Source organism: Taudactylus pleione, unplaced genomic scaffold (assembly GCF_031769625.1).
Source record: "Taudactylus pleione unplaced genomic scaffold, aTauple2 ptg000317l, whole genome shotgun sequence".
Classification (NCBI taxonomy): domain Eukaryota; kingdom Metazoa; phylum Chordata; class Amphibia; order Anura; family Myobatrachidae; genus Taudactylus; species Taudactylus pleione.
This window is the reverse complement of record NW_028284718.1, coordinates 3,467,373-3,493,340: the sequence shown is the minus strand read 5'-3', so window position 1 is coordinate 3,493,340 and position 25,968 is coordinate 3,467,373. Positions and strand designations below refer to the sequence as shown.

General features: G+C 32.2%; 9 non-coding genes across 9 annotated transcripts; all 9 read right to left on the bottom strand.

The window, feature by feature from the left end:
* Window positions 1-389: 389 nt before the first annotated feature.
* TRNAP-UGG (transfer RNA proline (anticodon UGG)) lies at window positions 390-461 on the bottom strand. The gene has a single exon. It is a non-coding gene; the product is annotated as a tRNA-Pro (tRNA).
* A 2,158-nt stretch (window positions 462-2,619) lies between these two features.
* TRNAP-UGG (transfer RNA proline (anticodon UGG)) lies at window positions 2,620-2,691 on the bottom strand. Its single transcript has one exon. It is a non-coding gene; the product is annotated as a tRNA-Pro (tRNA).
* Window positions 2,692-9,313: 6,622 nt separating this feature from the next.
* TRNAP-UGG (transfer RNA proline (anticodon UGG)) lies at window positions 9,314-9,385 on the bottom strand. Its single transcript has one exon. It is a non-coding gene; the product is annotated as a tRNA-Pro (tRNA).
* Window positions 9,386-11,544: 2,159 nt separating this feature from the next.
* Window positions 11,545-11,616, bottom strand: TRNAP-UGG (transfer RNA proline (anticodon UGG)). The gene has a single exon. It is a non-coding gene; the product is annotated as a tRNA-Pro (tRNA).
* A 2,158-nt stretch (window positions 11,617-13,774) lies between these two features.
* Window positions 13,775-13,846, bottom strand: TRNAP-UGG (transfer RNA proline (anticodon UGG)). Its single transcript has one exon. It is a non-coding gene; the product is annotated as a tRNA-Pro (tRNA).
* Window positions 13,847-16,004: 2,158 nt separating this feature from the next.
* Window positions 16,005-16,076, bottom strand: TRNAP-UGG (transfer RNA proline (anticodon UGG)). The gene has a single exon. It is a non-coding gene; the product is annotated as a tRNA-Pro (tRNA).
* Window positions 16,077-20,440: 4,364 nt separating this feature from the next.
* Window positions 20,441-20,512, bottom strand: TRNAP-UGG (transfer RNA proline (anticodon UGG)). The gene has a single exon. It is a non-coding gene; the product is annotated as a tRNA-Pro (tRNA).
* A 2,160-nt stretch (window positions 20,513-22,672) lies between these two features.
* On the bottom strand, window positions 22,673-22,744 carry TRNAP-UGG (transfer RNA proline (anticodon UGG)). Its single transcript has one exon. It is a non-coding gene; the product is annotated as a tRNA-Pro (tRNA).
* Window positions 22,745-24,905: 2,161 nt separating this feature from the next.
* Window positions 24,906-24,977, bottom strand: TRNAP-UGG (transfer RNA proline (anticodon UGG)). Its single transcript has one exon. It is a non-coding gene; the product is annotated as a tRNA-Pro (tRNA).
* Window positions 24,978-25,968: the final 991 nt, after the last annotated feature.

Sequence of the window (25,968 nt, the reverse complement as noted above, 5' to 3'; positions counted from 1 at the left end):
GGAACCTGCAGTTTTCCTAATATACCACAATACAGTTGAAATTTGAATAAGTATGCTCTTATTTTTAGAACAACTAAAATGTTTCCGTAAGATTCTATTGATAGTTTTCTTTGTGTGCTTATTTGGAAAGTGCAGTGACAAGATTTAAAAATGGCTACAGAGTTTGGACTTTTCTGATCGATAAAACCCAAGACTTGTCAAAAGCTATGTGTAAATCATGCATAAATAGAAGAAAGGCAATTGAAAAATGATGAAGGCAAGATTCATAAGTATGTACAAATTCTATTGGGAGTATGGCAAAAACAAAACTCAGTTGATGCTATTGACTTAGCCAATTGAGAAAATCAGATATATATAAACCATGAGATGTACTGTACAAAAGAAATAGAGGGCTCGTCCGGGATTTGAACCCGGGACCTCTCGCACCCAAAGCAAGAATCATACCCCTAGACCAACGAGCCAACTGAAATAAGGGTGGTTTATTTGATTTCTTAACTATTTTATGTGAAAATGGTATTCTTTTAAAGCAGTCACTAATGTATACAAGGAGGAAATATTAGCATAAATAAAATATTTCCTAATAGTCAATATTTTTCTAAGTATACTTGCTTGGAAATTGCTGTACAAAGTTTTATGATGCCCAGCAGAGTTTTTCTGATGGATAAAACCCAAGACATGTCACATGCTATGTGCAGATAAGTACTTACAAATAATTTTAGCAGTTTGACAAAAATCAAAATTCAATTCTGCAAATAAGTAAATCCAATCTATTTTGAGAGTTTTGAAAAAACAAAATTCAGTTGAAATTCACTCTGGAAATTGACTTCAATAAGATAATGGAACCAAGTCAAAGTATCTAAAAATTTGGGCTTGTCCGGGATTTGAACCCGTGACCTCTTGCACCCAAAGTGAGAATCATAGAGTCATCAAGTAAGCATGTTTAATTTGATTTCTTAACTGTTTTTATGTGAAAATTGTATTATTTTAAAGTAGTCACTAATGTATACAAGGTGGAAATATTAGAATAAATGAAATATTTCCTAATAGTAAATATTTTTCGAAGTATACTTGCTTGGAAATTGCTGTGCAAAGTTTTATGATGCCTGCAGAGTTTTTCTGATGGATAAAACCCAAGACATGTCACATGCTATGTGCAGATAAGTACTTACAAATAATTTTAGCAGTTTGACAAAAAACAAAATTCAATTGTGCAAATAAGTAAATCCAATCTATTTTGAGAGTTTTGAAAAAACAACATTCAGTTGAAATTCACTCAGGAAATTGACTTCAATAAGATAATGGAACCATGTCAAAGAATCTGAAAAGTTGGGCTCGTCCAGGATTTGAACCCGGGACCTCTCGCACCCAAAGTGAGAGTCATAGAATCATCAAGTAAGCACATTTTATTTGATTTCTTAACTGTTTTTATGTGAAAATTGTATTCTTTTAAAGCAGTCACTAATGTATAAAAGGAGGAAATATTATCATAAATAAAATATTTCCTAATAGTCAATATTTTTCTAAGTATACCTGCTTGGAAATTGCTGTGCAAAGTTTTATGATGCCCAGCAGAGTTTTTCTGATGGATAAAACCCAAGACATGTCACATGCTATGTGCAGATAAGTACTTACAAATAATATTAGCAGTTTGACATAAAACAAAATTCAATTCTGCAAATAAGTAAATCCAATCTATTTTGAGAGTTTTGAAAAAACAAAATTCAGTTGAAATTCACTCAGGAAATTGACTTCAATAAGATAATGGAACCATGTCAAAGAATCTGAAAATTTGGGCTCGTCCACGATTTGAACCTGGGACCTCTCGCAACCCTAAGCGAGAATCATAACCCTAGACCAACAAGCCACCTACCTGACCATTTTTCTATTGATTTTTCAATTGATTTAAAGAAAATATCTTTTTGTTTTTAAAAACACCATATACATTTATGTAAAAATGAATTTGTAGAATAAATAAAATATTTCCTTATGGTCCAGTAGATAGTTTTCTAAGTATGCATATAGGAAAAGTGCAGGGACAAGATTTGTGAGTGCCTACAGAGTTTGGACTTCTCTCATGGACGAAGCTAAAGACTTGTCATATGCAATGTACAAATCATGCTTCCAGACACAGAAGAAAGGCAAAAGAAAACCTTGCACTTTCATTTTTGAACTTTTTGTGTTTCAAAATGAGACTATTCTTTTAAAACATTCAAAGCTATCTAGACAGTAGGGAACCTGCAGTTTTCCTAATATACCACAATACAGTTGAAATTTGAATAAGTATGCTCTTATTTTTAGAACAACTAAAATGTTTCCGTAAGATTCTATTGATAGTTTTCTTTGTGTGCTTATTTGGAAAGTGCAGTGACAAGATTTAAAAATGGCTACAGAGTTTGGACTTGTCTGATCGATAAAACCCAAGACTTGTCAAAAGCTATGTGTAAATCATGCATAAATAGAAGAGAGGCAATTGAAAAATGATGAAGGCAAGATTCATAAGTATGTACAAATTCTATTGGGAGTATGGCAAAAACAAAACTCAGTTGATGCTATTGACTTAGCCAATTGAGAAAATCAGATATATATAAACCATGAGATGTACTGTACAAACGAAATAGAGGGCTCGTCTGGGATTTGAACCCGGGACCTCTCACACCCAAAGCGAGAATCATACCCCTAGACCAACGAGCCAACTGAAATAAGTGTGGTTTATTTGATTTCTTAACTGTTTCTATGTGAAAATGGTATTCTTTTAAAGCAGTCACTAATGTATACAAGGAGGAAATATTAGCATAAATAAAATATTTCCTAATAGTCAATATTTTTCTAAGTATACTTGCTTGGAAATTGCTGTACAAAGTTTTATGATGCCCAGCAGAGTTTTTCTGATGGATAAAACCCAAGACATGTCACATGCTATGTGCAGATAAGTACTTACAAATAATTTTAGCAGTTTGACAAAAATCAAAATTCAATTCTGCAAATAAGTAAATCCAATCTATTTTGAGAGTTTTGAAAAAACAAAATTCAGTTGAAATTCACTCTGGAAATTGACTTCAATAAGATAATGGAACCATGTCAAAGTATCTAAAAATTTGGGCTTGTCCGGGATTTGAACCCGTGACCTCTTGCACCCAAAGTGAGAATCATAGAGTCATCAAGTAAGCATGTTTAATTTGATTTCTTAACTGTTTTTATGTGAAAATTGTATTATTTTAAAGTAGTCACTAATGTATACAAGGTGGAAATATTAGAATAAATGAAATATTTCCTAATAGTAAATATTTTTCGAAGTATACTTGCTTGGAAATTGCTGTGCAAAGTTTTATGATGCCTGCAGAGTTTTTCTGATGGATAAAACCCAAGACATGTCACATGCTATGTGCAGATAAGTACTTACAAATAATTTTAGCAGTTTGACAAAAAACAAAATTCAATTGTGCAAATAAGTAAATCCAATCTATTTTGAGAGTTTTGAAAAAACAACATTCAGTTGAAATTCACTCAGGAAATTGACTTCAATAAGATAATGGAACCATGTCAAAGAATCTGAAAAGTTGGGCTCGTCCAGGATTTGAACGCGGGACCTCTCGCACCCAAAGTGAGAGTCATAGAATCATCAAGTAAGCACATTTTATTTGATTTCTTAACTGTTTTTATGTGAAAATTGTATTATTTTAAAGCAGTCACTAATGTATAAAAGGAGGAAATATTATCATAAATAAAATATTTCCTAATAGTCAATATTTTTCTAAGTATACCTGCTTGGAAATTGCTGTGCAAAGTTTTATGATGCCCAGCAGAGTTTTTCTGATGGATAAAACCCAAGACATGTCACATGCTATGTGCAGATAAGTACTTACCAATAATATTAGCAGTTTGACATAAAACAAAAATCAATTCTGCAAATAAGTAAATCCAATCTATTTTGAGAGTTTTGAAAAAACAAAATTCAATTGAAATTCACTCAGGAAATTGACTTCAATAAGATAATGGAACCATGTCAAAGAATCTGAAAATTTGGGCTCGTCCACGATTTGAACCTGGGACCTCTCGCAACCCTAAGCGAGAATCATAACCCTAGACCAACAAGCCACCTACCTGACCATTTTTCTTTTGATTTTTCAATTGATTTAAAGAAAATAGCTTTTTGTTTTTAAAAACACCATATACATTTATGTAAAAATGAATTTGTAGAATAAATAAAATATTTCCTTATGGTCCAGTAGATAGTTTTCTAAGTATGCATATAGGAAAAGTGCAGGGACAAGATTTGTGAGTGCCTACAGAGTTTGGACTTCTCTCATGGACGAAGCTAAAGACTTGTCATATGCAATGTTCAAATCATGCTTCCAGACACAGAAGAAAGGCAAAAGAAAACCTTGCACTTTCATTTTTGAACTTTTTGTGTTTCAAAATGAGACTATTCTTTTAAAACATTCAAAGCTATCTAGACAGTAGGGAACCTGCAGTTTTCCTAATATACCACAATACAGTTGAAATTTGAATAAGTATGCTCTTATTTTTAGAACAACTAAAATGTTTCCGTAAGATTCTATTGATAGTTTTCTTTGTGTGCTTATTTGGAAAGTGCAATGACAAGATTTAAAAAAGGCTACAGAGTTTGGACTTGTCTGATCGATAAAACCCAAGACTTGTCAAAAGCTATGTGTAAATCATGCATAAATAGAAGAAAGGCAATTGAAAAATGATGAAGGCAAGATTCAAAAGTATGTACAAATTCTATTGGGAGTATGGCAAAAACAAAACTCAGTTGATGCTATTGACTTAGCCAATTGAGAAAAGAAGATATATATAAACCATGAGATGCACCGTACAAAAGAAAAAGAGGGCTCATCCGGGATTTGAACCAGTGACCTCTCGCACCCAAAGCGAGAATCATACCCCTAGACCAACGAGCCAACTGAAATAAGCCTGTTTAATTTGATTTCTTAACTATTTTATGTGAAAATGGTATTCTTTTAAAGCAGTCACTAATGTATACAAGGAGGAAATATTAGCATAAATAAAATATTTCCTAATAGTCAATATTTTTCTAAGTATACTTGCTTGGAAATTGCTGTACAAAGTTTTATGATGCCCAGCAGAGTTTTTCTGATGGATAAAACCCAAGACATGTCACATGCTATGTGCAGATAAGTACTTACAAATAATTTTAGCAGTTTGACAAAAATCAAAATTCAATTCTGCAAATAAGTAAATCCAATCTATTTTGAGAGTTTTGAAAAAACAAAATTCAGTTGAAATTCACTCTGGAAATTGACTTCAATAAGATAATGGAACCATGTCAAAGTATCTAAAAATGTGGGCTCGTCCGGGATTTGAACCCGTGACCTCTTGCACCCAAAGTGAGAATCATAGAGTCATCAAGTAAGCATGTTTAATTTGATTTCTTAACTGTTTTTATGTGAAAATTGTATTATTTTAGAGTAGTCACTAATGTATACAAGGTGGAAATATTAGAATAAATGAAATATTTCCTAATAGTAAATATTTTTCGAAGTATACTTGCTTGGAAATTGCTGTGCAAAGTTTTATGATGCCTGCAGAGTTTTTCTGATGGATAAAACCCAAGACATGTCACATGCTATGTGCAGATAAGTACTTACAAATAATTTTAGCAGTTTGACAAAAAACAAAATTCAATTGTGCAAATAAGTAAATCCAATCTATTTTGAGAGTTTTGAAAAAACAACATTCAGTTGAAATTCACTCAGGAAATTGACTTCAATAAGATAATGGAACCATGTCAAAGAATCTGAAAAGTTGGGCTCGTCCAGGATTTGAACCCGGGACCTCTCGCACCCAAAGTGAGAGTCATAGAATCATCAAGTAAGCACATTTTATTTGATTTCTTAACTGTTTTTATGTGAAAATTGTATTCTTTTAAAGCAGTCACTAATGTATAAAAGGAGGAAATATTATCATAAATAAAATATTTCCTAATAGTCAATATTTTTCTAAGTATACCTGCTTGGAAATTGCTGTGCAAAGTTTTATGATGCCCAGCAGAGTTTTTCTGATGGATAAAACCCAAGACATGTCACATGCTATGTGCAGATAAGTACTTACAAATAATATTAGCAGTTTGACATAAAACAAAATTCAATTCTGCAAATAAGTAAATCCAATCTATTTTGAGAGTTTTGAAAAAACAAAATTCAGTTGAAATTCACTCAGGAAATTGACTTCAATAAGATAATGGAACCATGTCAAAGAATCTGAAAATTTGGGCTCGTCCACGATTTGAACCTGGGACCTCTCGCAACCCTAAGCGAGAATCATAACCCTAGACCAACAAGCCACCTACCTGACCATTTTTCTATTGATTTTTCAATTGATTTAAAGAAAATAGCTTTTTGTTTTTAAAAACACCATATACATTTTTTGTAAAAATGAATTTGTAGAATAAATAAAATATTTCCTTATGGTCCAGTAGATAGTTTTCTAAGTATGCATATAGGAAAAGTGCAGGGACAAGATTTGTGAGTGCCTACAGAGTTTGGACTTCTCTCATGGACGAAGCTAAAGACTTGTCATATGCAATGTACAAATCATGCTTCCAGACACAGAAGAAAGGCAAAAGAAAACCTTGCACTTTCATTTTTGAACTTTTTGTGTTTCAAAATGAGACTATTCTTTTAAAACATTCAAAGCTACCTAGACAGTAGGGAACCTGCAGTTTTCCTAATATACCACAATACAGTTGAAATTTGAATAAGTATGCTCTTATTTTTAGAACAACTAAAATGTTTCCGTAAGATTCTATTGATAGTTTTCTTTGTGTGCTTATTTGGAAAGTGCAGTGACAAGATTTAAAAATGGCTACAGAGTTTGGACTTTTGCTGATCGATAAAACCCAAGACTTGTCAAAAGCTATGTGTAAATCATGCATAAATAGAAGAGAGGCAATTGAAAAATGATGAAGGCAAGATTCATAAGTATGTACAAATTCTATTGGGAGTATGGCAAAAACAAAACTCAGTTGATGCTATTGACTTAGCCAATTGAGAAAATCAGATATATATAAACCATGAGATGTACTGTACAAAAGAAATAGAGGGCTCGTCTGGGATTTGAACCCGGGACCTCTCTCACCCAAAGCGAGAATCATACCCCTAGACCAACGAGCCAACTGAAATAAGTGTGGTTTATTTGATTTCTTAACTGTTTCTATGTGAAAATGGTATTCTTTTAAAGCAGTCACTAATGTATACAAGGAGGAAATATTAGCATAAATAAAATATTTCCTAATAGTCAATATTTTTCTAAGTATACTTGCTTGGAAATTGCTGTACAAAGTTTTATGATGCCCAGCAGAGTTTTTCTGATGGATAAAACCCAAGACATGTCACATGCTATGTGCAGATAAGTACTTACAAATAATTTTAGCAGTTTGACAAAAATCAAAATTCAATTCTGCAAATAAGTAAATCCAATCTATTTTGAGAGTTTTGAAAAAACAAAATTCAGTTGAAATTCACTCTGGAAATTGACTTCAATAAGATAATGGAACCATGTCAAAGTATCTAAAAATTTGGGCTTGTCCGGGATTTGAACCCGTGACCTCTTGCACCCAAAGTGAGAATCATAGAGTCATCAAGTAAGCATGTTTAATTTGATTTCTTAACTGTTTTTATGTGAAAATTGTATTATTTTAAAGTAGTCACTAATGTATACAAGGTGGAAATATTAGAATAAATGAAATATTTCCTAATAGTAAATATTTTTCGAAGTATACTTGCTTGGAAATTGCTGTGCAAAGTTTTATGATGCCTGCAGAGTTTTTCTGATGGATAAAACCCAAGACATGTCACATGCTATGTGCAGATAAGTACTTACAAATAATTTTAGCAGTTTGACAAAAAACAAAATTCAATTGTGCAAATAAGTAAATCCAATCTATTTTGAGAGTTTTGAAAAAACAACATTCAGTTGAAATTCACTCAGGAAATTGACTTCAATAAGATAATGGAACCATGTCAAAGAATCTGAAAAGTTGGGCTCGTCCAGGATTTGAACGCGGGACCTGTCGCACCCAAAGTGAGAGTCATAGAATCATCAAGTAAGCACATTTTATTTGATTTCTTAACTGTTTTTATGTGAAAATTGTATTATTTTAAAGCAGTCACTAATGTATAAAAGGAGGAAATATTATCATAAATAAAATATTTCCTAATAGTCAATATTTTTCTAAGTATACCTGCTTGGAAATTGCTGTGCAAAGTTTTATGATGCCCAGCAGAGTTTTTCTGATGGATAAAACCCAAGACATGTCACATGCTATGTGCAGATAAGTACTTACAAATAATATTAGCAGTTTGACATAAAACAAAAATCAATTCTGCAAATAAGTAAATCCAATCTATTTTGAGAGTTTTGAAAAAACAAAATTCAGTTGAAATTCACTCAGGAAATTGACTTCAATAAGATAATGGAACCATGTCAAAGAATCTGAAAATTTGGGCTCGTCCACGATTTGAACCTGGGACCTCTCGCAACCCTAAGCGAGAATCATAACCCTAGGCCAACAAGCCACCTACCTGACCATTTTTCTTTTGATTTTTCAATTGATTTAAAGAAAATAGCTTTTTGTTTTTAAAAACACCATATACATTTATGTAAAAATGAATTTGTAGAATAAATAAAATATTTCCTTATGGTCCAGTAGATAGTTTTCTAAGTATGCATATAGGAAAAGTGCAGGGACAAGATTTGTGAGTGCCTACAGAGTTTGGACTTCTCTCATGGACGAAGCTAAAGACTTGTCATATGCAATGTTCAAATCATGCTTCCAGACACAGAAGAAAGGCAAAAGAAAACCTTGCACTTTCATTTTTGAACTTTTTGTGTTTCAAAATGAGACTATTCTTTTAAAACATTCAAAGCTATCTAGACAGTAGGGAACCTGCAGTTTTCCTAATATACCACAATACAGTTGAAATTTGAATAAGTATGCTCTTATTTTTAGAACAACTAAAATGTTTCCGTAAGATTCTATTGATAGTTTTCTTTGTGTGCTTATTTGGAAAGTGCAATGACAAGATTTAAAAAAGGCTACAGAGTTTGGACTTGTTTGATCGATAAAACCCAAGACTTGTCAAAAGCTATGTGTAAATCATGCATAAATAGAAGAAAGGCAATTGAAAAATGATGAAGGCAAGATTCATAAGTATGTACAAATTCTATTGGGAGTATGGCAAAAACAAAACTCAGTTGATGCTATTGACTTAGCCAATTGAGAAAAGAAGATATATATAAACCATGAGATGCACCGTACAAAAGAAATAGAGGGCTCGTCTGGGATTTGAACCCGGGACCTCTCGCACCCAAAGCGAGAATCATACCCCTAGACCAACGAGCCAACTGAAATAAGTGTGGTTTATTTGATTTCTTAACTGTTTCTATGTGAAAATGGTATTCTTTTAAAGCAGTCACTAATGTATACAAGGAGGAAATATTAGCATAAATAAAATATTTCCTAATAGTCAATATTTTTCTAAGTATACTTGCTTGGAAATTGCTGTACAAAGTTTTATGATGCCCAGCAGAGTTTTTCTGATGGATAAAACCCAAGACATGTCACATGCTATGTGCAGATAAGTACTTACAAATAATTTTAGCAGTTTGACAAAAATCAAAATTCAATTCTGCAAATAAGTAAATCCAATCTATTTTGAGAGTTTTGAAAAAACAAAATTCAGTTGAAATTCACTCTGGAAATTGACTTCAATAAGATAATGGAACCATGTCAAAGTATCTAAAAATTTGGGCTTGTCCGGGATTTGAACCCGTGACCTCTTGCACCCAAAGTGAGAATCATAGAGTCATCAAGTAAACATGTTTAATTTGATTTCTTAACTGTTTTTATGTGAAAATTGTATTATTTTAAAGTAGTCACTAATGTATACAAGGTGGAAATATTAGAATAAATGAAATATTTCCTAATAGTAAATATTTTTCGAAGTATACTTGCTTGGAAATTGCTGTGCAAAGTTTTATGATGCCTGCAGAGTTTTTCTGATGGATAAAACCCAAGACATGTCACATGCTATGTGCAGATAAGTACTTACAAATAATTTTAGCAGTTTGACAAAAAACAAAATTCAATTGTGCAAATAAGTAAATCCAATCTATTTTGAGAGTTTTGAAAAAACAACATTCAGTTGAAATTCACTCAGGAAATTGACTTCAATAAGATAATGGAACCATGTCAAAGAATCTGAAAAGTTGGGCTCGTCCAGGATTTGAACCCGGGACCTCTCGCACCCAAAGTGAGAGTCATAGAATCATCAAGTAAGCACATTTTATTTGATTTCTTAACTGTTTTTATGTGAAAATTGTATTCTTTTAAAGCAGTCACTAATGTATAAAAGGAGGAAATATTATCATAAATAAAATATTTCCTAATAGTCAATATTTTTCTAAGTATACCTGCTTGGAAATTGCTGTGCAAAGTTTTATGATGCCCAGCAGAGTTTTTCTGATGGATAAAACCCAAGACATGTCACATGCTATGTGCAGATAAGTACTTACAAATAATATTAGCAGTTTGACATAAAACAAAAATCAATTCTGCAAATAAGTAAATCCAATCTATTTTGAGAGTTTTGAAAAAACAAAATTCAGTTGAAATTCACTCAGGAAATTGACTTCAATAAGATAATGGAACCATGTCAAAGAATCTGAAAATTTGGGCTCGTCCACGATTTGAACCTGGGACCTCTCGCAACCCTAAGCGAGAATCATAACCCTAGACCAACAAGCCACCTACCTGACCATTTTTCTTTTGATTTTTCAATTGATTTAAAGAAAATAGCTTTTTGTTTTTAAAAACACCATATACATTTATGTAAAAATGAATTTGTAGAATAAATAAAATATTTCCTTATGGTCCAGTAGATAGTTTTCTAAGTATGCATATAGGAAAAGTGCAGGGACAAGATTTGTGAGTGCCTACAGAGTTTGGACTTCTCTCATGGACGAAGCTAAAGACTTGTCATATGCAATGTTCAAATCATGCTTCCAGACACAGAAGAAAGGCAAAAGAAAACCTTGCACTTTCATTTTTGAACTTTTTGTGTTTCAAAATGAGACTATTCTTTTAAAACATTCAAAGCTATCTAGACAGTAGGGAACCTGCAGTTTTCCTAATATACCACAATACAGTTGAAATTTGAATAAGTATGCTCTTATTTTTAGAACAACTAAAATGTTTCCGTAAGATTCTATTGATAGTTTTCTTTGTGTGCTTATTTGGAAAGTGCAATGACAAGATTTAAAAAAGGCTACAGAGTTTGGACTTGTCTGATCGATAAAACCCAAGACTTGTCAAAAGCTATGTGTAAATCATGCATAAATAGAAGAGAGGCAATTGAAAAATGATGAAGGCAAGATTCATAAGTATGTACAAATTCTATTGGGAGTATGGCAAAAACAAAACTCAGTTGATGCTATTGACTTAGCCAATTGAGAAAATCAGATATATATAAACCATGAGATGTACTGTACAAAAGAAATAGAGGGCTCGTCCGGGATTTGAACCCGGGACCTCTCGCACCCAAAGCGAGAATCATACCCCTAGACCAACGAGCCAACTGAAATAAGGGTGGTTTATTTGATTTCTTAACTATTTTATGTGAAAATGGTATTCTTTTAAAGCAGTCACTAATGTATACAAGGAGGAAATATTAGCATAAATAAAATATTTCCTAATAGTCAATATTTTTCTAAGTATACTTGCTTGGAAATTGCTGTACAAAGTTTTATGATGCCCAGCAGAGTTTTTCTGATGGATAAAACCCAAGACATGTCACATGCTATGTGCAGATAAGTACTTACAAATAATTTTAGCAGTTTGACAAAAATCAAAATTCAATTCTGCAAATAAGTAAATCCAATCTATTTTGAGAGTTTTGAAAAAACAAAATTCAGTTGAAATTCACTCTGGAAATTGACTTCAATAAGATAATGGAACCATGTCAAAGTATCTAAAAATTTGGGCTTGTCCGGGATTTGAACCCGTGACCTCTTGCACCCAAAGTGAGAATCATAGAGTCATCAAGTAAGCATGTTTAATTTGATTTCTTAACTGTTTTTATGTGAAAATTGTATTATTTTAAAGTAGTCACTAATGTATACAAGGTGGAAATATTAGAATAAATGAAATATTTCCTAATAGTAAATATTTTTCGAAGTATACTTGCTTGGAAATTGCTGTGCAAAGTTTTATGATGCCTGCAGAGTTTTTCTGATGGATAAAACCCAAGACATGTCACATGCTATGTGCAGATAAGTACTTACAAATAATTTTAGCAGTTTGACAAAAAACAAAATTCAATTGTGCAAATAAGTAAATCCAATCTATTTTGAGAGTTTTGAAAAAACAACATTCAGTTGAAATTCACTCAGGAAATTGACTTCAATAAGATAATGGAACCATGTCAAAGAATCTGAAAAGTTGGGCTCGTCCAGGATTTGAACCCGGGACCTCTCGCACCCAAAGTGAGAGTCATAGAATCATCAAGTAAGCACATTTCATTTGATTTCTTAACTGTTTTTATGTGAAAATTGTATTCTTTTAAAGCAGTCACTAATGTATAAAAGGAGGAAATATTATCATAAATAAAATATTTCCTAATAGTCAATATTTTTCTAAGTATACCTGCTTGGAAATTGCTGTGCAAAGTTTTATGATGCCCAGCAGAGTTTTTCTGATGGATAAAACCCAAGACATGTCACATGCTATGTGCAGATAAGTACTTACAAATAATATTAGCAGTTTGACATAAAACAAAATTCAATTCTGCAAATAAGTAAATCCAATCTATTTTGAGAGTTTTGAAAAAACAAAATTCAGTTGAAATTCACTCAGGAAATTGACTTCAATAAGATAATGGAACCATGTCAAAGAATCTGAAAATTTGGGCTCGTCCACGATTTGAACCTGGGACCTCTCGCAACCCTAAGCGAGAATCATAACCCTAGACCAACAAGCCACCTACCTGACCATTTTTCTATTGATTTTTCAATTGATTTAAAGAAAATAGCTTTTTGTTTTTAAAAACACCATATACATTTATGTAAAAATGAATTTGTAGAATAAATAAAATATTTCCTTATGGTCCAGTAGATAGTTTTCTAAGTATGCATATAGGAAAAGTGCAGGGACAAGATTTGTGAGTGCCTACAGAGTTTGGACTTCTCTCATGGACGAAGCTAAAGACTTGTCATATGCAATGTACAAATCATGCTTCCAGACACAGAAGAAAGGCAAAAGAAAACCTTGCACTTTCATTTTTGAACTTTTTGTGTTTCAAAATGAGACTAAACTTTTAAAACATTCAAAGCTATCTAGACAGTAGGGAACCTGCAGTTTTCCTAATATACCACAATACAGTTGAAATTTGAATAAGTATGCTCTTATTTTTAGAACAACTAAAATGTTTCCGTGAGATTCTATTGATAGTTTTCTTTGTGTGCTTATTTGGAAAGTGCAGTGACAAGATTTAAAAATGGCTACAGAGTTTGGACTTGTCTGATCGATAAAACCCAAGACTTGTCAAAAGCTATGTGTAAATCATGCATAAATAGAAGAGAGGCAATTGAAAAATGATGAAGGCAAGATTCATAAGTAAGTACAAATTCTATTGGGAGTATGGCAAAAACAAAACTCAGTTGATGCTATTGACTTAGCCAATTGAGAAAATCAGATATATATAAACCATGAGATGTACTGTACAAAAGAAATAGAGGGCTCGTCCGGGATTTGAACCCGGGACCTCTCGCACCCAAAGCGAGAATCATACCCCTAGACCAACGAACCAACTGAAATAAGGGTGGTTTATTTGATTTCTTAACTATTTTATGTGAAAATGGTATTCTTTTAAAGCAGTCACTAATGTATACAAGGAGGAAATATTAGCATAAATAAAATATTTCCTAATAGTCAATATTTTTCTAAGTATACTTGCTTGGAAATTGCTGTTCAAAGTTTTATGATGCCCAGCAGAGTTTTTCTGATGGATAAAACCCAAGACATGTCACATGCTATGTGCAGATAAGTACTTACAAATAATTTTAGCAGTTTGACAAAAATCAAAATTCAATTCTGCAAATAAGTAAATCCAATCTATTTTGAGAGTTTTGAAAAATCAAAATTCAGTTGAAATTCACTCTGGAAATTGACTTCAATAAGATAATGGAACCATGTCAAAGTATCTAAAAATTTGGGCTTGTCCGGGATTTGAACCCGTGACCTCTTGCACCCAAAGTGAGAATCATAGAGTCATCAAGTAAGCATGTTTAATTTGATTTCTTAACTGTTTTTATGTGAAAATTGTATTATTTTAAAGTAGTCACTAATGTATACAAGGTGGAAATATTAGAATAAATGAAATATTTCCTAATAGTCAATATTTTTCAAAGTATACTTGCTTGGAAATTGCTGTGCAAAGTTTTATGATGCCTGCAGAGTTTTTCTGATGGATAAAACCCAAGACATGTCACATGCTATGTGCAGATAAGTACTTACAAATAATTTTAGCAGTTTGACAAAAAACAAAATTCAATTGTGCAAATAAGTAAATCCAATCTATTTTGAGAGTTTTGAAAAAACAACATTCAGTTGAAATTCACTCAGGAAATTGACTTCAATAAGATAATGGAACCATGTCAAAGAATCTGAAAAGTTGGGCTCGTCCAGGATTTGAACCCGGGACCTCTCGCACCCAAAGTGAGAGTCATAGAATCATCAAGTAAGCACATTTTATTTGATTTCTTAACTGTTTTTATGTGAAAATTGTATTCTTTTAAAGCAGTCACTAATGTATAAAAGGAGGAAATATTTTCATAAATAAAATATTTCCTAATAGTCAATATTTTTCTAATTATACCTGCTTGGAAATTGCTGTGCAAAGTTTTATGATGCCCAGCAGAGTTTTTCTGATGGATAAAACCCAAGACATGTCACATGCTATGTGCAGATAAGTACTTACAAATAATATTAGCAGTTTGACATAAAACAAAATTCAATTCTGCAAATAAGTAAATCCAATCTATTTTGAGAGTTTTGAAAAAACAAAATTCAGTTGAAATTCACTCAGGAAATTGACTTCAATAAGATAATGGAACCATGTCAAAGAATCTGAAAATTTGGGCTCGTCCACGATTTGAACCTGGGACCTCTCACAACCCTAAGCGAGAATCATAACACTAGACCAACAAGCCACCTACCTGACCATTTTTCCATTGATTTTTCAATTGATTTAAAGAAAATAGCTTTTTGTTTTTAAAAACACCATATACATTTATGTAAAAATGAATTTGTAGAATAAATAAAATATTTCCTTATGGTCCAGTAGATAGTTTTCTAAGTATGCATATAGGAAAAGTGCAGGGACAAGATTTGTGAGTGCCTACAGAGTTTGGACTTCTCTCATGGACGAAGCTAAAGACTTGTCATATGCAATGTACAAATCATGCTTCCAGACACAGAAGAAAGGCAAAAGAAAACCTTGCACTTTCATTTTTGAACTTTTTGTGTTTCAAAATGAGACTATTCTTTTAAAACATTCAAAGCTATCTAGACAGTAGGGAACCTGCAGTTTTCCTAATATACCACAATACAGTTGAAATTTGAATAAGTATGCTCTTATTTTTAGAACAACTAAAATGTTTCCGTAAGATTCTATTGATAGTTTTCTTTGTGTGCTTATTTGGAAAGTGCAGTGACAAGATTTAAAAATGGCTACAGAGTTTGGACTTGTCTGATCGATAAAACCCAAGACTTGTCAAAAGCTATGTGTAAATCATGCATAAATAGAAGAGAGGCAATTGAAAAATGATGAAGGCAAGATTCATAAGTATGTACAAATTCTATTTGGAGTATGGCAAAAACAAAACTCAGTTGATGCTATTGACTTAGCCAATTGAGAAAATCAGATATATATAAACCATGAGATGTACTGTACAAAAGAAATAGAGGGCTCGTCCGGGATTTGAACCCGGGACCTCTCGCACCCAAAGCGAGAATCATACCCCTAGACCAACGAGCCAACTGAAATAAGTGTGGTTTATTTGATTTCTTAACTGTTTCTATGTGAAAATGGTATTCTTTTAAAGCAGTCACTAATGTATACAAGGAGGAAATATTAGCATAAATAAAATATTTCCTAATAGTCAATATTTTTCTAAGTATACTTGCTTGGAAATTGCTGTACAAAGTTTTATGATGCCCAGCAGAGTTTTTCTGATGGATAAAACCCAAGACATGTCACATGCTATGTGCAGATAAGTACTTACAAATAATTTTAGCAGTTTGACAAAAATCAAAATTCAATTCTGCAAATAAGTAAATCCAATCTATTTTGAGAGTTTTGAAAAAACAAAATTCAGTTGAAATTCACTCTGGAAATTGACTTCAATAAGATAATGGAACCATGTCAAAGTATCTAAAAATTTGGGCTTGTCAGGGATTTGAACCCGTGACCTCTTGCACCCAAAGTGAGAATCATAGAGTCATCAAGTAAGCATGTTTAATTTGATTTCTTAACTGTTTTTATGTGAAAATTGTATTATTTTAAAGTAGTCACTAATGTATACAAGGTGGAAATATTAGAATAAATGAAATATTTCCTAATAGTAAATATTTTTCGAAGTATACTTGCTTGGAAATTGCTGTGCAAAGTTTTATGATGCCTGCAGAGTTTTTCTGATGGATAAAACCCAAGACATGTCACATGCTATGTGCAGATAAGTACTTACAAATAATTTTAGCAGTTTGACAAAAAACAAAATTCAATTGTGCAAATAAGTAAATCCAATCTATTTTGAGAGTTTTGAAAAAACAACATTCAGTTGAAATTCACTCAGGAAATTGACTTCAATAAGATAATGGAACCATGTCAAAGAATCTGAAAAGTTGGGCTCGTCCAGGATTTGAACGCGGGACCTCTCGCACCCAAAGTGAGAGTCATAGAATCATCAAGTAAGCACATTTTATTTGATTTCTTAACTGTTTTTATGTGAAAATGGTATTCTTTTAAAGCAGTCACTAATGTATAAAAGGAGGAAATATTATCATAAATAAAATATTTCCTAATAGTCAATATTTTTCTAAGTATACCTGCTTGGAAATTGCTGTGCAAAGTTTTATGATGCCCAGCAGAGTTTTTCTGATGGATAAAACCCAAGACATGTCACATGCTATGTGCAGATAAGTACTTACAAATAATATTAGCAGTTTGACATAAAACAAAAATCAATTCTGCAAATAAGTAAATCCAATCTATTTTGAGAGTTTTGAAAAAACAAAATTCAGTTGAAATTCACTCAGGAAATTGACTTCAATAAGATAATGGAACCATGTCAAAGAATCTGAAAATTTGGGCTTGTCCACGATTTGAACCTGGGACCTCTCGCAACCCTAAGCGAGAATCACAACCCTAGACCAACAAGCCACCTACCTGACCATTTTTCTATTGATTTTTCAATTGATTTAAAGAAAATAGCTTTTTGTTTTTAAAAACACCATATACATTTATGTAAAAATGAATTTGTAGAATAAATAAAATATTTCTTTATGGTCCAGTAGATAGTTTTCTAAGTATGCATATAGGAAAAGTGCAGGGACAAGATTTGTGAGTGCCTACAGAGTTTGGACTTCTCTCATGGACGAAGCTAAAGACTTGTCATATGCAATGTACAAATCATGCTTCCAGACACAGAAGAAAGGCAAAAAAAACCTTGCACTTTCATTTTTGAACTTTTTGTGTTTCAAAATGAGACTATTCTTTTAAAACATTCAAAGCTATCTAGACAGTAGGGAACCTGCAGTTTTCCTAATATACCACAATACAGTTGAAATTTGAATAAGTATGCTCTTATTTTTAGAACAACTAAAATGTTTCCGTAAGATTCTATTGATAGTTTTCTTTGTGTGCTTATTTGGAAAGTGTAGTGACAAGATTTAAAAATGGCTACAGAGTTTGGACTTGTCTGATCGATAAAACCCAAGACTTGTCAAAAGCTATGTGTAAATCATGCATAAATAGAAGAAAGGCAATTGAAAATGATGAAGGCAAGATTCATAAGTATGTACAAATTCTATTGGGAGTATGGCAAAAACAAACCTCAATTGATGCTATTGACTTAGCCAATTGAGAAAATCAGATATATATAAACCATGAGATGTACCAAACAAAAGAACCCGGGACCTCTCGCACCCAAAGCGAGAATCATACCCCTAGACCAACGAACCAACTGAAATAAGTCTGTTTTATTTGATTTCTTAACTATTTTATGTGAAAATGGTATTCTTTTAAAGCAGTCACTAATGTATACAATGAGGAAATATTAGCATAAATAAAATATTTCCTAATAGTCAATATTTTTCTAAGTATACTTGCTTGGAAATTGCTGTACAAAGTTTTATGATGCCCAGCAGAGTTTTTCTGATGGATAAAACCCAAGACATGTCACATGCTATGTGCAGATAAGTACTTACAAATAATTTTAGCAGTTTGACAAAAAACAAAATTCAATTCTGCAAATATGTGAATCCAATCTATTTTGAGAGTTTTGAAAAAACAAAATTCAGTTGAAATTCACTCTGGAAATTGAATTCAATAAGATAATGGAACCATGTCAAAGTATCTAAAAATTTGGGCTCGTCCGGGATTTGAACCCGTGACCTCTTGCACCCAAAGTGAGAATCATAGAGTCATCAAGTAAGCATGTTTAATTTGATTTCTTAACTGTTTTTATGTGAAAATTGTATTATTTTAAAGCAGTCACTAATGTATACAAGGTGGAAATATTACAATAAATAAAATATTTCCTAATTGTCAATATTTTTCTAAGTATACTTGCTTGGAAATTGCTGTGCAAAGTTTTATGATGCCCAGCAGAGTTTTTCTGATGGATAAAACCCAAGACATATCACATGCTATGTGCAGATAAGTACTTACAAATAATTTTAGCAGTTTGGCAAAAAACAAAATTCAATTGTGCAAATAAGTAAATCCAATCTATTTTGAGAGTTTTGAAAAAACAACATTCAGTTGAAATTCACTCAGGAAATTGACTTCAATAAGATAATGGAACCATGTCAAAGAATCTGAAAAGTTGGGCTCGTCCAGGATTTGAACCAGAGACCTCTCGCACCCAAAGTGAGAGTCATAGAATCATCAAGTAAGCACATTTTATTTGATTTCTTAACTGTTTTTATGTGAAAATTGTATTATTTTAAAGCAGTCACTAATGTATAAAAGGAGGAATTATTATCATAAATAAAATATTTCCTAATAGTCAATATTTTTCTAAGTATACCTGCTTGGAAATTGCTGTGCAAAGTTTTATGATGCCCAGCAGAGTTTTTCTGATGGATAAAACCCAAGACATGTCACATGCTATGTGCAGGTAAGTAATTACAAATAATTTTAGCAGTTTGACAAAAAACAAAATTCAATTGTGCAAATAAGTAAATCCAATCTATTTTGTGAGTTTTTAAAAAATAATATTCAGTTGAAGATTTTACTCAGGAAATTGACTTCAATAAGATAATGGAACTATGTCAAAGAATTTGAAAATTTGGGCTCATCCACGATTTGAACCTGGGACCTCTCACACCCTAAGCGAGAATCATAACCCTAGACCAACAAGCCACCTACCTGACCATTTTTCTATTGATTTTTCAATTGATTTAAAGAAAATAGCTTTTTGTTTTTAAAAACACCATATACATTTATGTAAAAATGAATTTGTAGAATAAATAAAATATTTCCTTATGGTCCAGTAGATAGTTTTCTAAGTATGCATATAGGAAAAGTGCAGGGACAAGATTTGTAAGGGCCTACAGAGTTTGGACTTCTCTCATGGACGAAGCTAAAGACTTGTCATATGCAATGTACAAATCATGCTTCCAGACACAGAAGAAAGGCAAAAGAAAACCTTGCACTTTCATTTTTGAACTTTTTGTGTTTCAAAATGAGACTATTCTTTTAAAACATTCAAAGCTATCTAGACAGTAGGGAACCTGCAGTTTTCCTAATATACCACAATACAGTTGAAATTTGAATAAGTATGCTCTTATTTTTAGAACAACTAAAATGTTTCCGTAAGATTCTATTGATAGTTTTCTTTGTGTGCTTATTTGGAAAGTGCAGTGACAAGATTTAAAAATGGCTACAGAGTTTGGACTTGTCTGATCGATAAAACCAAAGACTTGTCAAAAGCTATGTGTAAATCATGCATAAATAGAAGAGAGGCAATTGAAAAATGATGAAGGCAAGATTCATAAGTATGTACAAATTCTATTGGGAGTATGGCAAAAACAAAACTCAGTTGATGCTATTGACTTAGCCAATTGAGAAAATCAGATATATATAAACCATGAGATGTACTGTACAAAAGAAATAGAGGGCTCGTCTGGGATTTGAACCCGGGACCTCTCGCACCCAAAGCGAGAATCATACCCCTAGACCAACGAGCCAACTGAAATAAGTGTGGTTTATTTGATTTCTTAACTGTTTCTATGTGAAAATGGTATTCTTTTAAAGCAGTCACTAATGTATACAAGGAGGAAATATTAGCATAAATAAAATATTTCCTAATAGTCAATATTTTTCTAAGTATACTTGCTTGGAAATTGCTGTACAAAGTTTTATGATGCCCAGCAGAGTTTTTCTGATGGATAAAACCCAAGACATGTCACATGCTATGTGCAGATAAGTACTTACAAATAATTTTAGCAGTTTGACAAAAATCAAAATTCAATTCTGCAAATAAGTAAATCCAATCGATTTTGAGAGTTTTGAAAAAACAAAATTCAGTTGAAATTCACTCTGGAAATTGACTTCAATAAGATAATGGAACCATGTCAAAGTATCTAAAAATTTGGGCTTGTCCGGGATTTGAACCCGTGACCTCTTGCACCCAAAGTGAGAATCATAGAGTCATCAAGTAAGCATGTTTTATTTGATTTCTTAACTGTTTATATGTGAAAATTGTATTATTTTAAAGTAGTCACTAATGTATACAAGGTGGAAATATTAGAATAAATGAAATATTTCCTAATAGTAAATATTTTTCGAAGTATACTTGCTTGGAAATTGCTGTGCAAAGTTTTATGATGCCTGCAGAGTTTTTCTGATGGATAAAACCCAAGACATGTCACATGCTATGTGCAGATAAGTACTTACAAATAATTTTAGCAGTTTGACAAAAAACGAAATTCAATTGTGCAAATAAGTAAATCCAATCTATTTTGAGAGTTTTTAAAAAACAACATTCAGTTGAAATTCACTCAGGAAATTGACTTCAATAAGATAATGGAACCATGTAAAAAAATCTGAAAAGTTGGGCTCGTCGAGGATTTGAACCCGGGACCTCTCGCACCCAAAGTGAGAGTCATAGAATCATCAAGTAAGCATGTTTTATTTGATTTCTTAACTGTTTTTATGTGAAAATGGTATTCTTTTAAAGCAGTCACTAATGTATACAAGGAGGAAATATTATCATAAATAAAATATTTCCTAATAGTCAAAATTTTTCTAAGTATACTTGCTTGGAAATTGCTGTGCAAAGTTTTATGATGCCCAGCAGAGTTTTTCTGATGGATAAAACCCAAGACATGTCACATGCTATGTGCAGGTAAGTAATTACAAATAATTTTAGCAGTTTGACAAAAAACAAAATTCAATTGTGCAAATAAGTAAATCCAATCTATTTTGTGAGTTTTTAAAAAATAATATTCAGTTGAAGATTTTACTCAGGAAATTGACTTCAATAAGATAATGGAACTATGTCAAAGAATCTGAAAATTTGGCCTCGTCCATGATTTGAACCCGGGACCTCTCACACCCTAAGCGAGAATCATAACCCTAGACCAACAAGCCACCTACCTGAACATTTTTCTATTGATTTTTCAATTGATTTAAAGAAAATAGCTTTTTGTTTTTAAAAACACCATATACATTTATGTAAAAATGAATTTGTAGAATAAATAAAATATTTCCTTATGGTCCAGTAGATAGTTTTCTAAGTATGCATATAGGAAAAGTGCAGGGACAAGATTTGTAAGGGCCTACAGAGTTTGGACTTCTCTCATGGACGAAGCTAAAGACTTGTCATATGCAATGTACAAATCATGCTTCCAGACACAGAAGAAAGGCAAAAGAAAACCTTGCACTTTCATTTTTGAACTTTTTGTGTTTCAAAATGAGACTATTCTTTTAAAACATTCAAAGCTATCTAGACAGTAGGGAACCTGCAGTTTTCCTAATATACCACAATACAGTTGAAATTTGAATAAGTATGCTCTTATTTTTAGAACAACTAAAATGTTTCCGTAAGATTCTATTGATAGTTTTCTTTGTGTGCTTATTTGGAAAGTGCAGTGACAAGATTTAAAAATGGCTACAGAGTTTGGACTTGTCTGATCGATAAAACCCAAGACTTGTCAAAAGCTATGTGTAAATCATGCATAAATAGAAGAAAGGCAATTGAAAAATGATGAAGGCAAGATTCATAAGTATGTACAAATTCTATTGGGAGTATGGCAAAAACAAAACTCAGTTGATGCTATTGACTTAGCCAATTGAGAAAATCAGATATATATAAACCATGAGATGTACTGTACAAAAGAAATAGAGGGCTCATCCGGGATTTGAACCCGGGACCTCTCGCACCCAAAGCGAGAATCATACCCCTAGACCAACGAGCCAACTGAAATAAGTGTGGTTTATTTGATTTCTTAACTGTTTTTATGTGAAAATGGTATTCTTTTAAAGCAGTCACTAATGTATACAAGGAGGAAATATTAGCATAAATAAAATGTTTCCTAATAGTCAATATTTTTCTAAGTATACTTGCTTGGAAATTGCTGTGCAAAGTTTTATGATGCCCAGCAGAGTTTTTCTGATGGATAAAACCCAAGACATGTCACATGCTATGTGCAGATAAGTACTTACAAATAATTTTAGCAGTTTGACAAAAATCAAAATTCAATTCTGCAAATAAGTAAATCCAATCGATTTTGAGAGTTTTGAAAAAACAAAATTCAGTTGAAATTCACTCTGGAAATTGACTTCAATAAGATAATGGAACCATGTCAAAGTATCTAAAAATTTGGGCTTGTCCGGGATTTGAACCCGTGACCTCTTGCACCCAAAGTGAGAATCATAGAGTCATCAAGTAAGCATGTTTTATTTGATTTCTTAACTGTTTTTATGTGAAAATTGTATTATTTTAAAGGAGTCACTAATGTATACAAGGTGGAAATATTAGAATAAATGAAATATTTCCTAATAGTAAATATTTTTCGAAGTATACTTGCTTGGAAATTGCTGTGCAAAGTTTTATGATGCCTGCAGAGTTTTTCTGATGGATAAAACCCAAGACATGTCACATGCTATGTGCAGATAAGTACTTACAAATAATTTTAGCAGTTTGACAAAAAACGAAATTCAATTGTGCAAATAAGTAAATCCAATCTATTTTGAGAGTTTTTAAAAAACAACATTCAGTTGAAATTCACTCAGGAAATTGACTTCAATAAGATAATGGAACCATGTAAAAAAATCTGAAAAGTTGGGCTCGTCGAGGATTTGAACCCGGGACCTCTCGCTCCCAAAGTGAGAGTCATAGAATCATCAAGTAAGCATGTTTTATTTGATTTCTTAACTGTTTTTATGTGAAAATGGTATTCTTTTAAAGCAGTCACTAATGTATACAAGGAGGAAATATTATCATAAATAAAATATTTCCTAATAGTCAAAATTTTTCTAAGTATACTTGCTTGGAAATTGCTGTGCAAAGTTTTATGATGCCCAGCAGAGTTTTTCTGATGGATAAAACCCAAGACATGTCACATGCTATGTGCAGGTAAGTAATTACAAATAATTTTAGCAGTTTGACAAAAAACAAAATTCAATTGTGCAAATAAGTAAATCCAATCTATTTTGTGAGTTTTTAAAAAATAATATTCAGTTGAAGATTTTACTCAGGAAATTGACTTCAATAAGATAATGGAACTATGTCAAAGAATCTGAAAATTTGGCCTCGTCCATGATTTGAACCCGGGACCTCTCACACCCTAAGCGAGAATCATAACCCTAGACCAACAAGCCACCTACCTGAACATTTTTCTATTGATTTTTCAATTGATTTAAAGAAAATAGCTTTTTGTTTTTAAAAACACCATATACATTTATGTAAAAATGAATTTGTAGAATAAATAAAATATTTCCTTATGGTCCAGTAGATAGTTTTCTAAGTATGCATATAGGAAAAGTGCAGGGACAAGATTTGTGAGTGCCTACAGAGTTTGGACTTCTCTCATGGACGAAGCTAAAGACTTGTCATATGCAATGTACAAATCATGCTTCCAGACACAGAAGAAAGGCAAAAGAAAACCTTGCAATTTCATTTTTGAACTTTTTGTGTTTCAAAATGAGACTATTCTTTTAAAACATTCAAAGCTACCTAGACAGTAGGGAACCTGCAGTTTTCCTAATATACCACAATACAGTTGAAATTTGAATAAGTATGCTCTTATTTTTAGAACAACTAAAATGTTTCCGTAAGATTCTATTGATAGTTTTCTTTGTGTGCTTATTTGGAAAGTGCAGTGACAAGATTTAAAAATGGCTACAGAGTTTGGACTTTTGCTGATCGATAAAACCCAAGACTTGTCAAAAGCTATGTGTAAATCATGCATAAATAGAAGAGAGGCAATTGAAAAATGATGAAGGCAAGATTCATAAGTATGTACAAATTCTATTGGGAGTATGGCAAAAACAAAACTCAGTTGATGCTATTGACTTAGCCAATTGAGAAAATCAGATATATATAAACCATGAGATGTACTGTACAAAAGAAATAGAGGGCTCGTCTGGGATTTGAACCCGGGACCTCTCGCACCCAAAGCGAGAATCATACCCCTAGACCAACGAGCCAACTGAAATAAGTGTGGTTTATTTGATTTCTTAACTATTTTATTTGAAAATGGTATTCTTTTAAAGCAGTCACTAATGTATACAAGGAGGAAATATTAGCATAAATAAAATATTTCCTAATAGTCAATATTTTTCTAAGTATACTTGCTTGGAAATTGCTGTACAAAGTTTTATGTTGCCCAGCAGAGTTTTTCTGATGGATAAAACCCAAGACATGTCACATGCTATGTGCAGATAAGTACTTACAAATAATTTTAGCAGTTTGACAAAAAACGAAATTCAATTGTGCAAATAAGTAAATCCAATCTATTTTGAGAGTTTTTAAAAAACAACATTCAGTTGAAATTCACTCAGGAAATTGACTTCAATAAGATAATGGAACCATGTCAAAAAATCTGAAAAGTTGGGCTCGTCCAGGATTTGAACCAGGGACCTCTCGCACCCAAAGTGAGAGTCATAGAATCATCAAGTAAGCATGTTTTATTTGATTTCTTAACTGTTTTTATGTGAAAATGGTATTCTTTTAAAGCAGTCACTAATTTATACAAGGAGGAAATATTATCATAAATAAAATATTTCCTAATAGTCAATATTTTTCTAAGTACACTTGCTTGGAAATTGCTGTGCAAAGTTTTATGATGCCCAGCAGAGTTATTCTGATGGATAAAACCCAAGACATGTCACATGCTATGTGCAGGTAAGTAATAACAAATAATTTTAGCAGTTTGACAAAAAACAAAATTCAATTGTGCAAATAAGCAAATCCAATCTATTTTGTGAGTTTTTAACAAATAATATTCAGTTGAAGAATTTACTCAGGAAATTGACTTCAATAAGATAATGGAACCATGTCAAAGAATCTGAAAATTTGGGTTCGATCACGATTTGAACCTGGGACCTCTCGCACCCTAAGCGAGAATCATAACCCTAGACCAACAAGCCACCTACCTGAACATTTTTCTATTGATTTTTCAATTGATTTAAAGAAAAT